This window comes from Colius striatus, chromosome 2 (genome assembly GCF_028858725.1).
Source record: "Colius striatus isolate bColStr4 chromosome 2, bColStr4.1.hap1, whole genome shotgun sequence".
NCBI lineage: Eukaryota > Metazoa > Chordata > Aves > Coliiformes > Coliidae > Colius > Colius striatus.
The window spans coordinates 112,880,473-112,897,917 of record NC_084760.1 but is presented as its reverse complement, the minus strand read 5'-3'; positions in this window follow the sequence as shown (position 1 = coordinate 112,897,917).

Sequence of the window (17,445 nt, the reverse complement as noted above, 5' to 3'; positions counted from 1 at the left end):
TCCTGAAACAGAGATGTGCTAGCAAGCATAATCAAAAGATGAGGATCATTTTTCCAAAGAAGAGTGAGAGCAACGACAACAAAAAATCCAGTGAGAATTATGACAACAATGTAAGAAAGCAATCACTAGAGAAATCCTGATAAATGAGGAGCTTACATTTTTAAGTGCCTTAAAAACGGTACAAATAAATCTAAATTTGAACAGAATTCAATGCACAATTGAATTCAAAGGGCAAAATTTAACCAAATTGTTAAACTTCCACTATAGCACTCATAAGCAGTTTATCTAGATAGAGCTATAAAATGAATAAAACAGCAGCAAAAAGGATTGAACTTCTGCTGTCAGTAAGAAATCCAAATCATGGATAAGAGTATTATGAATGCTGCGTAAAGTGCTCTGCAAAATATCCTCCAGTGAACAGGAACTAATGACAGATGAATGTGCACATGTAATTGAACATGCAGAAAAGAAAACCAACATCCCAAGCAGGGAGACAGAAAAGCTATCAGGAGAACGGGCTCATGCTAACATCCACAAGACTGCGACACATACAAGGAGAAAAGGCCAATAACCAAAAACAGTGTCTGCGATGTAAAATAAAAGACACGTTGGGGTCTACATGTATTCTTCATTAGATTATCAAGGGAGCATGTGTCACACATATAGTCATGAGGAATGCTGACAGGAACAGTGAACCACAGAAAACTTGCCTGGTTTTGGGTTTCGTTACCAATGTTGGGCCTCATGTTGTTCCCCTCTTAATTGATGGCAAACTTCCCTTTGACTTCTCAGAAAACGGGATCAGGCCCTTCCAATTTCAATTGCTCAGAAAAGGGTTAAAAAGGAAAGTGTATTGAAACCCTTGAAATGCACCTCAGCCCAGAGTCAAGCCATCTCGAAGAACTGATCCCTTTTGCATCCCACACCATAGGAAATGGGATTTTCCTAGCTGTGTTTTGTGTTAAGTTGTTGGGCTCAGCTAAACCAAAACTCGACGCAAAGCAAACCCACATGAACTAAAAATCAAATGAAATTTCACACTCGCCCTGTAAACCAAAGCAGCCCTACGCAAAGGTACTTTCAGCAGATGAAGCCAGGGCACCTTTTAAGAGTAAGCAGAAAGAGCATATTTGTAACAGACAAATTAGAAGTACATCAAGGTATTGGATAAAAATATTTTCTGAATGTAAGCCAAATACACAGTAGGAATAGGTTAGAAGGCTAAATCATTTCTAACCACAACTTAAAGAAGACTTCATTGTAAAAATATCCTTTTTTAACTCTTCTCTTCCAAGCACACATCACAACTTTTGTTTCTGTTGGTTTTAGTCCCTATTTCAAAAGCACCATTTGCTGTAACAGCTCGTTTTTTTTCATGCAAAATACTGAATCTAATTGCGGAAATATGTCATTCCCTCCTCTCCGCCACATGGCATGAGTTAATGATGATGAATGAAAGTAATAAAACCCAAATCTTTTTCAAACTAAAGCTCCTGTTAAATTACTGGAAATTATATGCATGCGTCTACAATGAGGACACTGCAGAAGGTCAAAGATCTTGCTTCCTGCTTTTGGCCAAACTATTCAACAGGCAGTTTGGCTGAACCTGCACAGACACGTTTTTGCTGAGATCTGGGGGAGCCACCTAAGAAAAGCAGCTTAGTTTAAGGCTGGTGATTTCATTACAGTGTTTCCCCCCTTCCCCATGGAACACTAAATGTCATTCACCAGAGCCCAGGACCTGCCTCACATGTCCACACAAACTATTTTTGGATGTTTGAGACTCGGGGTTGGAACAGTAATACATCATCTAATGTGATACACGTTCTTAATGAAGGTCCCAATTTCCCTAATACAAAACTTTATTCTGTGGCACTGATATGAAGCAGGAGGAATACAGCAAATTTAGAGCCAGACGCTGCCTCTCTCATTCACTCTCAATCACACCTGATTTCTCCAGCCGGTCCACTGAGAAGACAGGCAAACCATTCAGAGATCAAGGTCCCACTCAATACAATCACAAGTGGCCAAGCGTGTTCCTTTCCTTTTTTGGAACCCTGGTGCTAATTCTGCACACTGCACACCACATCAGCTTACTGCTGTCCTCATTCATTCATTTCTTCACTTTTGCTTAACTGGCCAACAGAGCTGTGGCCCCTTCTTGTCCTCTGGACACTATGTTCTCCCTCCTTTTCCCCCAGCTCATCCATAGCTCTCTTTAGTCTTTTTGTCTCCCTCTCTCTCATCACCAATTCATTGAGGTTTCATGGGTTTTTGTCTTATCTCCCACTCCCTATGCTTCCCTCTTATGGGCCGTTTCACAGATGGACCACAGAAGACGTGGAAGGAAAACATAAGGAGGGGAATTACTAACAACTTCCTTTAGTGCATTTCCTTCCCACAGATGAGTTTCAATGCTTTGAATCTCGGACTGGTGTAAATCAAGGTGCTACTTTGCACAAGTCAGGGCAGGTTATTTTTGCAAAAAAAGTATTTGTATTACCAGGCTCACCAGCAGCAAAGCAAAACTTACCATCCTTGCAAGTTTTCTCTCTCTCTTTCCATGAACAACAGTTTGCAGAACTGAAATGCATAGAATTAGAAACATCAGTTTTCAGAAACAAAAGACCTAAATTCTGCCACTCATGTTCTCAGCAAGGGATAACTTACTCTCTAAGTAGTGCTCATTTCATCTCGTCAGGGCCATCGAGAAATCATATGTAATTCCACTCACTGCTTCAGCACGCAGGGTAGACTGGAGAAAGGCAACAAAGCAAAGCAAGAAGGTTCCCATTGCGAGAAGTCAGTGAAGGGATGGCTGCAATTAATCACTCATTTAAAACAAAACAAAGTGAAGGAAGCTCCAATGAAGGAGCAGAATAATTTTTAATCTGCCTGTTGACACCAGTGAAGGATAGCACAAGGGTAAAAAGCCAAATAGATTCATTTTTTTACCTTTCTTTTTGCATTACCAGAATACCTCACACAGCATCACACTGTAGATTGCACACATGACCCCCAGTAAGTTTTGCTGTACAAGCAGAGATGTAATTAGCAGCTAAATAACACAGGGGTACAAATTGCACATTTTCCATGGGACCCATGCAACTATGTGAGCAAGAAGCTAAAAAAACCTTCCATCTGTTTCAGACCTTGCCAGTTCCCACTTGGCTTTCAGATACTGACTTTGGGATGATTCTTCAGAGCTCCCATGTCACCACTACACTATTGCAAACTACTAGCTAATCTCTCAGTGTGAGGAAGTTGCTTAATATTGATCATGAGCACGCACAAAAGGAGGAAGAAATCTCACAGAGTCACTTGGGATGGTATTTTGCTGGCTATTTTTGAATGCAATGGACATTCAGAAGTTTCAATGACCTCTATCAGCTTGGAGAAAGAAAATCTCTAAGGGATGAAAGCAAACTAACTATGTAACACCTCTGCAAGCACAATCCTGACCTTAATTATTTAAGACTAGGTTTTTTGGTTCAGCAGTTTTGCATGGAGCTTACAAATATTATACTGCATACATTGTGGTTTTCTGGCATCCTATGTCCACAAACAGAGCCATGTGTCGGAATGGGATGAAATCCATTTGCGAGGCAAAGGCAGCATGCTGTAAGCAGTAGCACTTTGGAGGTTGAGAGAACTAGCCTCATCCCACAACTAGAGGCACCTCTTCTGAACACAGAACTTCTAGGTGACAAATGACACCAACTTAAAGAAGTAGGTTTCATAACCAAGCTGGGCCATGTGAGCTTTAACATATTAACTAAGTATTTATAAGAACATGTCCTCATTTACTAAGCTTCTGGGAACGTTTCCACAATTAAAAAACAAAACAAAACAAATTGAAAATAATTGTCAACATACTGACAACAATTGGCAGCTTTCAGAACAACTCACAATGCCATCTCTAAGGCCTTCAAAATCTCTCCCACAGTGACACTCCATTATCATCCTACCCGGATGCTCGTGTTAACCTTTGGAGGTTCCTTTCCTTCCCATGCCCCTGTCTATCTACATGAAGTCCTAAGTAGAAGTCCCTACACAAACCTTATGCCTTGTTTAAGGGTCACACTGAGGCAGTAAAAGAAGAGCATTCCAGTTCCTCACTAAATAACCTGCTTCAGCCACATGGCAAGGGTTATTAACATTGGCATGCCATTGTTGTGGCCAGAACAGACACAACAATTCATACAAAGGCAAAATAGATCTATGGAGAAATTCTAGTTTTGACCACCACTGTCAGAAAAGAACTGCAGTGAAGCTAGACCATAAGCACTCCTGATGAAGTTGTTATTAGCATCAAACACCACATAGGACCAACTCAGGAGAAGAAGGAGCAGTAACATCAAACATTTTGCAACTTTACCTCATTTGTACAAATACTGAAGACAGTTGTTGAGAATAAAGAACCTCAAAGCCCAAAATCATCTCCTCTAGGATCTCTGAAAAATGAAGATGAGAAGCTGCCACAGAACCATGATTCAGCCTTGGCAAGTTCTACAGGAGCATCTGCCGCAAACTAAGATCTTCTGACTCTACTGACTCAAATCTGCAGCTTGCCCAAGATTGCCAGCTGCAGTCACCACATTGTCTCAATACTAGTGGGGCCCAGGCACAGAGTAAAAAAGGTCTAGCAGTAAATACTTCCCAGATTTGACATCTGCTGCTCTGTGATCTTCCTAGCAGAGAGCAGGAAGAGAAGGAAAAGCAAGAGGCTAAGCAGAACACACAATAATTACAGAGCAGATCTCACTGATGAGAATAATGTAGTAACTGAGCAAGAATGAGATGCTTCAAGGAAAGGGGAGATAGCATCTCCTCTGTCCTATATAGTTTTCAGATGTGGTTCCCTCACCCATTCCTGACTCCAGGCCTGGCTTTTTTCCACTTCAGAAGCCATCAATGGCCTTAATATTGTAGGGAGGAAACTATCAGCACCTTTTCACAGGAAATGCAGGATGATCATCTCTCCTCTAGCACTACTCAGCATCTCTAGACTATCTCCATATGATGTGGTTCTTTCTCAGTCTCCACGGTTTCATCCTGTCCTTCTTTGTTCCCTTCACGCAAAAGCTTCCTCTGACATCTTCAAAGTACTATGAGGCACACAACACTTCCTTTTCTGCATTTGGACAAAGCTCATTGACTGGAACAGGATTTGGTTAACAAGAGAACATTCACAGTTAGATGCTTTTTCTTTACTCTAAACTCCTTGTTCAGAGACATCTCTTTGTAGGATGAGTTACTTCTGCAGTCTCAGGCATCTCTTGCTCTGAGGCTGAGGAGGACTCAGAACACCAGCACAGGAAAGCTGTCATTTAATGAGATGTTAGAGAACTGAGATCTCATCTGAGGCAGTAGAAAGGCAGCAAGCCTGACCAATTTACTTTGTGTTCCCCAAAGACAAGCATGGTCCAGCAAACACTGCAAGTCTCTTACAGCAGAAGCTGCTCAGAAGAGAGAAAGTAAAACCAGAACACTTGCACATGGAATAGTGCCCTATATTACAAAAAGGCCATTTCTAAAACCACAATCAGACAAATTTCAGCTTAGTGCTAAAGCTTTGCATAGCTGCAATCTCAAGATGTCCAGCACATCTCAGGAAAGGAGGAGGAGGAAGAAATGTGTGGGGCAGAAGGCTCACTTCTGGCTTCTGCTCAGACAACATCATGAAACTCTGGAGGCATGAATAACCAGCTGGCTCCAGGGGTGCTGAGTTGTGGAGTCTCCATGACTGGCACCCGCAGAGACACAATTCGTGATGAATAGACGTCTCTGAGAAGGACTGGAGTGAACGATGCAACACTTATACAGATGGCACAGTCATAACTATTATACAGTTATGACCAGATTTAGAGAGTGAAGAATGTATGCCCAGGGTGATAAAATACACCCATGAACTTGAGAAAAATACACAAATACACATATTGTGATTTTAGATGCATGGGTTATCAAAGATAAGTGAGTTCTCGCCACAATATGATCTGTTATCAGAGACCTAAGGCAGCTGATTGGCTTCTGAACTTTGACTCACAGATTCCCATATGGTCACAGTTTGCTGGAGAAGGGTAAAAAAAAAAGCCATCAGCTCTTTTAGCACAGCAACTCCAGTCCAGTCAAATGGTTTCTCCTCCTCTCCATCCCTGACCACATTTAAAAGCTATCTAAAATATTCCTAGGGACTCACTGGTCCATAAAGAAAAAAAAGCTAAAGAAAACATAATTTTTCAAAGGCTGACGTTACCTAGTTCCCAGCATAGCTGCAGACTAGTTACAGTGAAATGCAACAACCTGATGGGAATTAGAAAGCTGTCTTTTAACTGCCATTATTATCTCTAAAGCCTCTCTAATAGCAATCTCAGAATATAGGTTTAAAGAAAAATCATTTTAATGGAGGTCCCAGTACTACATTTCTATATTGCACCAAGTCAAGCTATTGATTAGCTTTACATTAATTTTAAAAGCGCAAAGAATTTGTCATGATTTTTCTCCCTTTGATATCAGTGTCCATCAGCAATTGCATCAGTTTTCTGCTGAGCTGCTGAGCAAAGTTAAATGATGATGCGCTTCCTCTCCCTCACTTTTGATTCCAGCTTGGTTCAGCAATCTCAACCAGCCACTTCCTGTCTCCCCTATTGCACCGTCTGGCACTTACTTCAGACAAGTCAATATGTTTAAATTATACCAGTACCAGGCCTAATTAATCATAAAGCTTTCTGCTTTGTAATGTTATTTAAGCTTCTGCTTGGTATTCGCAAGTAGCAAGCAAAACAAAGGGAGTTTAACTGTGAAGACCGCACCTCTCCCCCCCACCTCCTCATGGAGTTGGAGCTCCTTGGATTTCAGAGCAAGAGAACATCACTCAGGAAGCTTCTGTTTAGAACTAGGTCACTGAACTCTAGTAGGTGGACAACGGGTGGGGAAAAAACTCCAAGGAAAGTACACAGCTTTATAAACAGTTACATGCAGAGCCAGCCCAGAAACACATAGGTAGGGGTTTTTTGACATCAAGCAGAGCCTGGTGCTCCACGTGTAAGGGAAAGAACTTAGAGGTGGTGCGCACAGGACCCATCTCTGAGTCACAGCTCTTCCCCCACGACCGCTGCTCTCCAGGGCACACGTTAATTTATAGCCATTAGAGGCCAGCTGTAAATTACTACCGCCAGCCTGGCTGTGAGTCAAGCTCTCTGACCAGTCACTAGAAACTCAGTGGGAGGGGAGCCCGAAAACAAGGAGAAGTGGTTTGCATCGGTCCCTTGTCTCTTCCAGCATCACCTACTTCCAGAAAGGAAACAGACAGACAAATAATGTCATCTTCTTTCCAGGCACTCAGCAAAAAGGCATGGTGGGGGAATGGGAGCTCTTCCTCCTTGCACAAGAACTCAGTGCAACCACAAAAACGACACTGCTTGCAAAGACTATTTTCTTGGGTAAAGTATTTCCCTCCCCTGGGCAGGCACAGAAGAATCTCAGGAGTTCAGGATGCAACTGATGGTGATGCAGCACCCTCACAGCTGAAACTGCTCAAAAACCCACCTGCATGTGCTCTTCTCACACAGCCCCCTGTTCTGCTGAACTCAGCACAGTGGCTTGCTCAAGAGTACAGCTCACAAAATCCACCTTGAACCCTTGGGATTGTCCTTCAGCTCACTGGGTTACAGGGAACCAAGCAGTGCCCTTTAAAACGTTTTAAGCAAAAATTAAAAGCAACAACAAAACCCCTTTTTCTTAGAGCATCCCAAACAATTTTAGAGAGATTAATTATCCTTATTCATTTTTGCCTTTCGATATATTTCAGCTCTCCCACAGAAACTAATCCACTGGATTTCAAATTATAGCACAATTAGCATGAAATTAATTAGCATCTGACCTATCCCCTAGTTTTCCTCCAGCTGAGACTGCCAACTTTTAATACAAGCCTAAAGCAAGAACTGTAAGACTAATGCAGAAAATGGGACAAAGGACTTTTAAATTAAAGAGAGTTTTTAAAAAACACAATTTAAAGCCATAAGCATTTCCCTGACAACAACCCCAAAACTCCATTCTTCAAACAAAGAGGAGGGAAATATTTTACCTCCTCCCAACACACCAAGTTCATTTGCAAAGCCTGCAATCATCCCTCCCATCTTTTAAAATACTCATGGCCTTTCAAAAGCAGGGTCTACAGTTATCAATTAGCAATGCCTTTTAGTCCCATCATGCCAAGTTTCTTTTTCACGCAACCTCTCCAGATGCCTGTAAGGATTTTTAAGTCCATGGTATATATATATAATCAGTCCCCTAACTGTATCTTAGCCTTCACAATTTCCTGCATCATTTATAGACCTCTGCAGTCTCTCTCTTTGCCACCGTACATATTTTCCACATTCCTTCAGGCTTCTATTCACTATCTAGTACTCAAATTTCTTCCCCTCCTTCCTCTTCAGAAGATTTCAGCCATCATTTACTGAACACTCCTGTTATTCTTTTTCATAGTTGTTTCCATCACTGCCATCCCTGTCTCCCACATGGAGCCTGTGATTCACAGATGTCCCAGGATATTGAATTCTTTTGCTTATCCTGGCTGGGAGTGGCATACAGCAGCCTGACAGGATCATGTCCTCCCATGGAACACGAGTTTTACGTCAGAAAAGAAGATCTGTGCTTAAAGAATTAGTCAAAAAAGCTTTCCTTTTTGACCTGTCATGATCAGAAGTCGCTATTGCCTCTGGAAAATTTAGCAACAGGGTCTCCCCCACCTTGAAGGGACAAGAATTCCTGCTGCAAACCCCACTGCCTGTGCACTAGAAAGCAATACTGTAGACACAGCTTCAACAGGAGGATTTTACAGCTTTGGAAGTGAACCATCCAGATGTCAACTCCATCTTAACAGCAAAACAAGCAGCTCAGATAAAGGTTGGAGTAGAAATGAGACTTGAAAAAAAAGGACATATGAAGGTATTGCAGGAAAAACAAGATTTAAAAATGGAAGGATATACAAGACACATGCCGAGTACAGAGGAGCTCTTATAGAACCTGTGTATTCCCATGTAGATTCAGTGTATACAGCACAGAGACTACGCTTCTTCATTCTCTCATCAGCAGAGACTGCATTCAAGATCTAGATCTTGGTCAATATAGCTGCAATACTATTAGCCTTTGAGAACACTAAAATTTACTCAGAAACCACAGAGGGGGGAAAAAAGCAGAGAGAGAGAAAACAAAAAAACATTCTATACAAACATATTTTCAAGATTAGATTTTCATTTCACAAGTCTTTGCTTCACCTGGACATTTACGGTTGTTATGGTCTGACAACTCTGGTTTTATAGACTGCATTGACTCTTCTTTCATTCTGTGGTTGCCAGTATTGTTTTTTCATGTTTTTTTGGTTTGCTTTTCCCAAAGATGAACAGAGAGCACTCTGCTTTTTCATGAGGTGGCAGAACCAGTGCCCCAGTCCATAGAACTCCAAACCATTCTGAATTTCAGTAAACAGCACTAAACCCTCCTCTCCTGCTATTCATTCTACTTCCTTTTGGTAAAAGGGAAACAAAACAGTATGTTTACTCCCTTTTAAATGCAGACAGATGAGAGGTTGAGGGAAAAACAGATAAGAGCATCAATAGTCACAGTGTAGTCCAACAGTGGAAGAAACCTCTCTCTGCCCATGTGCATTTTGGTCAGAGGAAGAAGGAGTGGAAGCATAGCCCAGTAGCTCAGCTCTGTACCTGCTGAGGTTCACTCTTACCCACATAGAAGATGTCATCTACTATTCTGAATCAGGTACCAGATGAGAGGAAACAGCAGGACCTGTTTCAAAACAATCTGCTCCAAACAGGTATTGCAATCACACGTGTTGGCACAATGCAGTGGGTCAACACATTTCTGCTGGGTACATTGTTTGTGTTTCCACATTGTTTGTCTGGTTCCCAGCAACACCAGGCAATTTCACAGACTTCTTTTAGCAGGATGTCAAATTGATGAAACAAAATGAGGTGTCCTTTAACTTCGTTTCTCTTCTCCTACCCCTAAATACTTCTTTCAATGTGGAACAGTTTATGATAACCTGTCTCATGCAATCCCTTCACATCTCCAGAATCCACAATATTAATTCTCATAATAAAGCCTATTTTAAATATTTTTTTAATCCTCTAAGAAAACCAATTTCATCCTTGAATGTTCCATTGATCTACAGTAAATAAATAGGCATTAGGGAGAAGCATTGTTTATTTATTTGCTTGCCACTTAGAATTTAATCCTGGGATTCTAAAGGGATGATTATAAATTTCTCTAACAGTCCCTAGGGTATGTTTTGAATGTAGCCATAGGACTCTTGTACTCCAGGATGTCAGTGCATTACAGCTTTAGAAAGATTGTAACCAAACAGCACTCATTTATTATGAAGAGGGATGAGTGGCAATTTCAGGGCACACACTAGATGAGATTTCATCACTATCTAGTCTCTGTACAGGCAGAAGGTATCTGGAAGCTTTCCAAAGCCTACTTACATACAGCACATGTCACCGAGGAAGTTCTTGGCAAAATTTTTGTGGTAAAGCAAGGATTTGGAGGCTTCTTCAGTGAAAGAGCAGCTTCTACAACCTATTGATCCAAGTTTGTAGTCTCAGATTTATGGTCATGTAGATGGACTGGGGACCATCTGATGTCTTGGACTGGAAAATCTTAGTTTAATGGTTGCTTCATTCCAATTTTAATTCTTCTTGAAAATCAAAGAGCAGGGAGGGTTTTTTTAAGACATAGGCTTAGGGATGCAATGCTGGAAGGGGCCAGAAAAGTCATTGCAGTCAGTTATATACAATATATATATATATTTACACACACATATATATATACAGCATACCTATATAAGGATCAAGTCTGCTTGAACATCAGCTCCTGCCACCACACACCATAAATCCCTCTCCTGACTCCAGAAATAAAAAGCTTAAATCTTAAAGACTGAAAGTTAAAAAGACCTCATCATATACCCAGGAAAGCAGCAGTTATCACTCTTCTAACTTAAGGGGAAAAACCAAACCACTCATTGCTAAACCATTTCCCTTTTCCTGGGAGAAGAAATGTTACTCACTAACTTGAAAGCTCTTCATCCAAAGTACATCTAGGATATCTTTAGGTTATGGTGTTGGATAAGCTAACCAAACTGAGCTTCTATGGGTAAGTTTTCCAGATCTCTGATCATTCTCCCTATGTCCTTTTCTAAGCCTTTCCTGATCTGTCAGCACAATTTCAGCAAAATTAGACAGCAAGGAACTGTAACAAAATGAGCAAGCTTTTCAAGCAACATATTTCTACTGTATTCCAGGAGCAGAAGGATGTAATTCAGTGTGGAGAAGTGAAAGAAATGGCTGCACCATGATACAATCTTGCCTAAATGCTTTGGAGACTCCAGATCCCCAGTGCATGTCAACACGCAGCCTGAAAGAGTAGCTGGGCCAGAGCACTAGGTTGCATACAAGCTAATGAAATGCTTGACATAGCAAAGATGAAGTCTGCTTTGTGTCACTGGAGAAAATTAGGCTGATATCTAACAGATGACGTTTGCCAGTAAAAAAGATTGCTCACATTGTGCTTGTCTTCTGGGAGACGTTACTAATCTGATGTGCATCCACAGTACACACAGGTACCGATTGCAACCTTGCTGGAGATGGTCTCCAAGCTGCCACATGGGTCCTTCCAGGATACAAAGTCTCAGGATAACAGTTGTTTTAATTTCATTTAGGAATCTCCTTCATGCTCATATTAATTAAAAACTAATCACATTCACTGGAGCCAGGTGCCGAACACATTTCTCATTTGTCTTTGCAATGCAGAGCACCATGGCCCTGGCCACATGGAGAGAAAGGCAGGAATGGAGATCACCTCTATTCCTGCCTCATGCTCTCTGGCTCCTATTGCTCATTTTGAAGTACAGCTTTGCTGCTCAGTGTTACACAGTATAGCCTCACTGCATAAGGAGTCTTGTGAACACAGGACACCAAGATGGTCTCTGTCCCCAAAATAGCTATCATACCCTGCCATGAAGGCAAAATGCAGTCACCCTGTCTACACTACCACTAGTATTTCACTCCTTTGATAAGGAGACTGTGCAATGCAAAAGCAGTCACGGTAACATAATGCTCATCATGCAAACCAGTTGCTATTATCACTTCTGGTTTAATTTGGGGGGCAATGAATAACAGAAAGGTCAGTGACTTTTCCCAGATCACAGTGGAAACATAACTGGGAACAGAATCCTCATGTATAGAGACCTATGTGGAATTTTCACTTATTGTCAAATTGCTTAAACTGAGAATTTCACCACTGCCACCTGATTGCACATGGAAACATGAGGGCTCTGTTTCCTTTAGCTCATTTGCAAACCAGAATTTGTAGATTAAATTCCTAGGTAAACAGACACTTTGAATCACATGGTATGGAGTGGGAAACTCCCATCTCTTCTAGATCCTATTTAAGTCAGAAACAAAGAGTTTAGCCAGGCAGATCATGCACACAACAATTACTTGAAGCCTATGAGAAAACCCTCCAAGGGCTCATCTTGCTTCTTGAAGAGCCAACACACAGAGGAGTTCCCTGTGATGCCTTTCATGATCTCTATTGTTTGCAGGGTACTGAAGTAATGAATAGCCTTTATTTTTCCAAGTTTCAGTCACAGAATGCGCATGTTAGCATTAAAAGGAAAACAAAAGTGCAGAAATGCCAAGATACTATGTAACACACAGCCCTTCATCACTTGCATTGATGCACAGTGTTACAAATTTTATCTAATCAACTGACATTTTAAGTAGCAGAGAATTTAACAAGAATAACAATGTGGTGACAATTTAGTCTTTCTTCCTCCTCCATAAAAACACTGTCTTCTGTTTGGTCTAGATTCAGGTCAAGACATTTCACTAATTTGCTAGTCATTAAAAAGATATTTTTATACCCAGCCTGTAATATTATACTCTTCAGTGATTATGATAGTTCCCAACAGAATTCCAGACTTGAAAATGAAGGCTGGGAAGCTGAGCTGCTATTATGATACTTTAAATAATTCCACAAAAGTAGAACCACTGTTAAATAATTTATAGTCTTTGATCTTGTCATAGATCTACTGAAATCTTCACATCACTCAAGCTAAATATTTTCAAACAGAAATGGGATAGGTTACTTCCCTCCACCTCCTTCTGTCACTGTGGGAGTGAGGAAAATAATGGTGCCAGGGGCCAAATTCTTAGTTACTTTGGTGTAAGTTCCTTCAGAGCAACTTGCATGAAAATTTTTCCTCTGAGGCTTAAACACGGAGGTAAGTCTTTCATCACAGCACCTTGAAAGGTTAACGAAGTAGTGGTTAATTCTGAAATGGATTTCCCACCAAAGTGACACAATTCCCAATATTTTACAAACCAGAAAACATTACCATTCAACTCTGCATCTTGCACAGCTATAGGCAAGCAGGGATGAGAGATGATCTGCACAGGACACAGCAAGAGCTCCAGTCACGCTGCCAAACCTCAGCAGATGCCTAGAGAGGCAGTGAACATGGCCAGTTTCCTCAAGTGAGGGTCAGCTACTAAGGGCTGGTAACCAGGGACATACGTGTAAGTGCTGCCTGTGCTAAACCGTGTGGTTAAAAGAAAAAGGAAAAAAACCCAACCCTGTAATTTGTGGCCTAACCAGTCACAATCTGCCTTAATGTCCTGCCAGTCAGGGACGGGGACTATCCACAGCTACAATCCAGAGCACTGGCCAAAAAACTATTCCAGTGGAAACTGCTTCTCAGTTAAAAGCATCATACAAAGAAAGATTCAGAAGCTTTGGTGGAAATTAGAGGCTCATCTAGGTGCAGGATCAATCTATGCTGTTTAAAATTAAAAAAAGTTACCTCTAATTAGCCAAGCCCCAGTAGCTAATACAAGACAAGATAGCATAGCTTAAATGCCTTTCACTGGGGGTGAAACTAAGGCTGCAGCCCATGAAGCCTACGTGCATGCACATGTACAATTACAACGGCTCTGCTGACTGATAACTTGTTAAATTGACATAACTTGATGGTGTCAGGGTCCTAAGACTAATGAAACATGTAAAGTATGGCAGAAGTAAACAGCAGCTTTCCAGGAAACCCTTAATTTGCATTCTAATTAATGCAATGTGGGGCAGAAGTCATAAATAAAGAATCCAATCACAGCTCCCTGTATAATAGGCAGACTGGTTTTACACACCTGATATGACAGGCAAGTACTAATGCAGGGTTATGGAAGATGCCTAAACAAGCTATTCAGGTCTGCAAGTGACAAAGAGGCATAGCACCAAAAAAAGGTTTTCATTATGCAATTTGTCTTTTAAAACTTTCCCACCCTAGAAATAAATCACATCTTTTTAAGAAGATGACAAGTGCAAGGAGAATTACATCTAGAGGAATCCTTGCAGGTAAGAAAAAGCAGTTGAACACTATGCCTTTGGGCTTTTTACCACTGGAGACGAGGAGAGTGGTTCTCATACCTCCAATACCCTGCTGAATACCGAAGTCCTACTTTTCCAATGGCTTGCAGAAGTCTTTCCAGCATAGCTGCCACCACCAAAGAACTCTGAACATGATCCCTGGCTCTAAGACAGGATCCATGTATGCTAGAAAAAGGACTAATTTTCCCAAAATGCCCTGTACAGAGCATTCAACTGAGAAATTGAATAGGAAAGAACAAAATTTGGAAGAGCTCAAGAGTGTCTGAGGGTACATGAATGACACTGAAACACAAGCACCAGGTCTGAATCTTCCTATTATGTTTGTCAGTCCTGTCACACAGAGCATACTGCCTATAATACATATTTTTGGGAGACTAGTCACAGTTTGAGGATGGACTCTTGGTTTGCTCTCACCAACAGTCTTATTGTATCATTGTTACAGTGTTTCAGCCATTTCTTCCTGCAAACTGTATTAGGCAGTTAATACCAACTGCTAAGCTCTGAATATGATGGGGCAGCAGAAAAGGAGGCTGGTTGCATTTAGCCACAATAAATTCATCTACATAAAACCATCGAGAAATGCAATTTTGATGTCCTTTCTATGTGGGATAGAACATGTGGTTTATGTTACTTTGAGAACACTTTAGGAAGTGTTCTGTTGTATTTATTAAACATAACCAAGAAAAGAAAAGAACAAGAAATTAAGTTACTTGTTTTCTAATTCAAAATCAATAAAATTATTTAAAATACCTCACTTTTCCTCCCTATTCAAACTACAGTAGAAAAACTAGTCTATACAAATGACAGAAGATTATTGTAAACCAAGCTGATGAAACGAAAGGGGACAGTAAATGTCAGTACCATAACAAAAGTAATATCCATTATTGATTTTAACTATTTTGCTGCACTTGCTTCACGCTTCCCCACTATCCTACCACAGTGGCAAGCCTTTCTATGGAACCCTCCAAGCTCATTCATTTTTTCTGTAAAATGCTTCCTTAGTTGGCTGGTTTTGCAACCATGGTGATAAAAGATGTTACTGGCAGAAGTCTTGGGATTATAAATAGTTACCGGTTCTTGCTTAATTTCAGCAAGCCAGGACAAAATCACTGAGGTTTCTGTACACATTACTTTCATTACGAGTGATACACAACTGAAAACACATCAGGCTCATGTTTTTTATTATTGTTATTTTCTTATGCCTTCGTGTAATTAGAAGGCTGAAAGTTTTGGGGGTGTTTAGAAAAGGTCCAAGGGAAAAAGTACCAATGACTGTGGAACAAAGTCACATCAAGACGGTAAGTACCAGTCTGTTTGGAAAAGTGAATGCATTTTGTTTCAAGCTTTTTGCTTGTTTCCCTTTTGTTAAATTGTTTAAGATGTGTTACTTTGGTAAATAACAATCTAACTCCAAGCACTAATCAACAGTGTGAGCAAAGAAAGACTATTACGCAGAATCATATTCTGAAAATTTAATACAATACTCCAGAAAGCTGCAACCTAATAGGCTGCTTGAGCACTCGGTGTCCCTCAGTACAGCTATGAAAGACCAGAACTGACATTCCTTATACTTCAAAGTCAGACAAGCAGTGCCAAAAATACCCATAAAAAAAACAAGTGCAAGCTCTTCTTTGGGTCAAGTACTTTCAAGGATTTTCCTTAAAATCCATATAAGTGATCTTTATGTAGAATTTGGAGATTTTCTTCAGGGCTTGCAAGCACTCAGTATTCAGAACAAAGACAATGAAATAACACAGAACTGATAGGAATGTTCCCAACATGTGGCTTCTGTGATTCAATGATATATTGACATTTTACAGCAAGCAGGTAGGTGCAGCAGTTTAGTCCAGGTCCTGAGTTTGAAAATCAGCCCATGACATCCCCCTGTGAGCAATGCTGCACCTTGTCCTCCGGGAAGGGTGGGCAGAGAGCAATCCACTCTTCTGTAGAAGGACACAGGAGTCATTCCCTCTCCAGAAGTCCCATCTGGGGTTTCATCCAGATCACTTTTTAGTGACACCCTCCTGGGGTTTGCCTGAGAGTCTATGGACAATGAGAAGCCATGCTCAGCACTGGTTCTGGCAGCTGCAGGCTCTGTCCAGTCATGGTAAGGCTGGTAATGAACCCCGAGGCAATTCACCCATGATGCCTTTCCACTTTGGCCACAGACTGAGGGCCCACTGCCAGGATTAGCAGACTGCAAAGGGTTAACCAGATCCACCAGGCAGGGGGTGGAGGATGCATATTCCAGATTAGTAGAGGAGCAAACAGTATTCACAAGAGAACAGCTAAAATGATTTGCTGTTTGGGAGCCATTTCATGCCACCCTCAGACAAGTCTCTTGTAGAAGTCAGCAGGATGCTACTCTGGTTATGGACTGTAGCAGCATTTGGCTTCAGCTCTGAAGAAAAGGGATTCATAGGGGAAGCTTCTGGTAGCAGCATGTACACAAGGGAGGTTGGGCACAACATTTTTCTTTCAAAATCTCCCTGCTCCTGAAAGGCCACCCATGGGACACAGCCATCTCTTGCGTAGCTATTGTTTTCTGTGGATGTGTGCCACATATTAACAGCCTGGGTGGAGCAGAGGGAGCTCCCAGGCCTTGCGCAGAGAAGATGAAGACTGCCCTCTGCCTTTCTGACTCCAGAGGCCACTCATAGCACAAGCAAGGCAAAAAGCAAAGAATGCCAGGGATGCAGGAATACAGCTACGGTATTTCTGTCCCAAAATAGGCTCCTGCAACACCCAAGCTAATTCCCACAGCCAGCATGTCAGAAATGGAAAGAGCCTTTCTGAAAGAGCTGGAGGGCACCTGGAGTAGATTACTCTAGAAGACTGATTTAGTAACCACATACTCCAGTTTAAGAAGCAGGGGCTATATGATAGAGAAGCAGGAGAAAAGGGACAGTTTCACACTTGTGGTGTATTAAGTTCGTCACTGCCAGGTTGAGCTTGTCAATTACAGAGAGGCTGCAGAGTGGGAGCTGA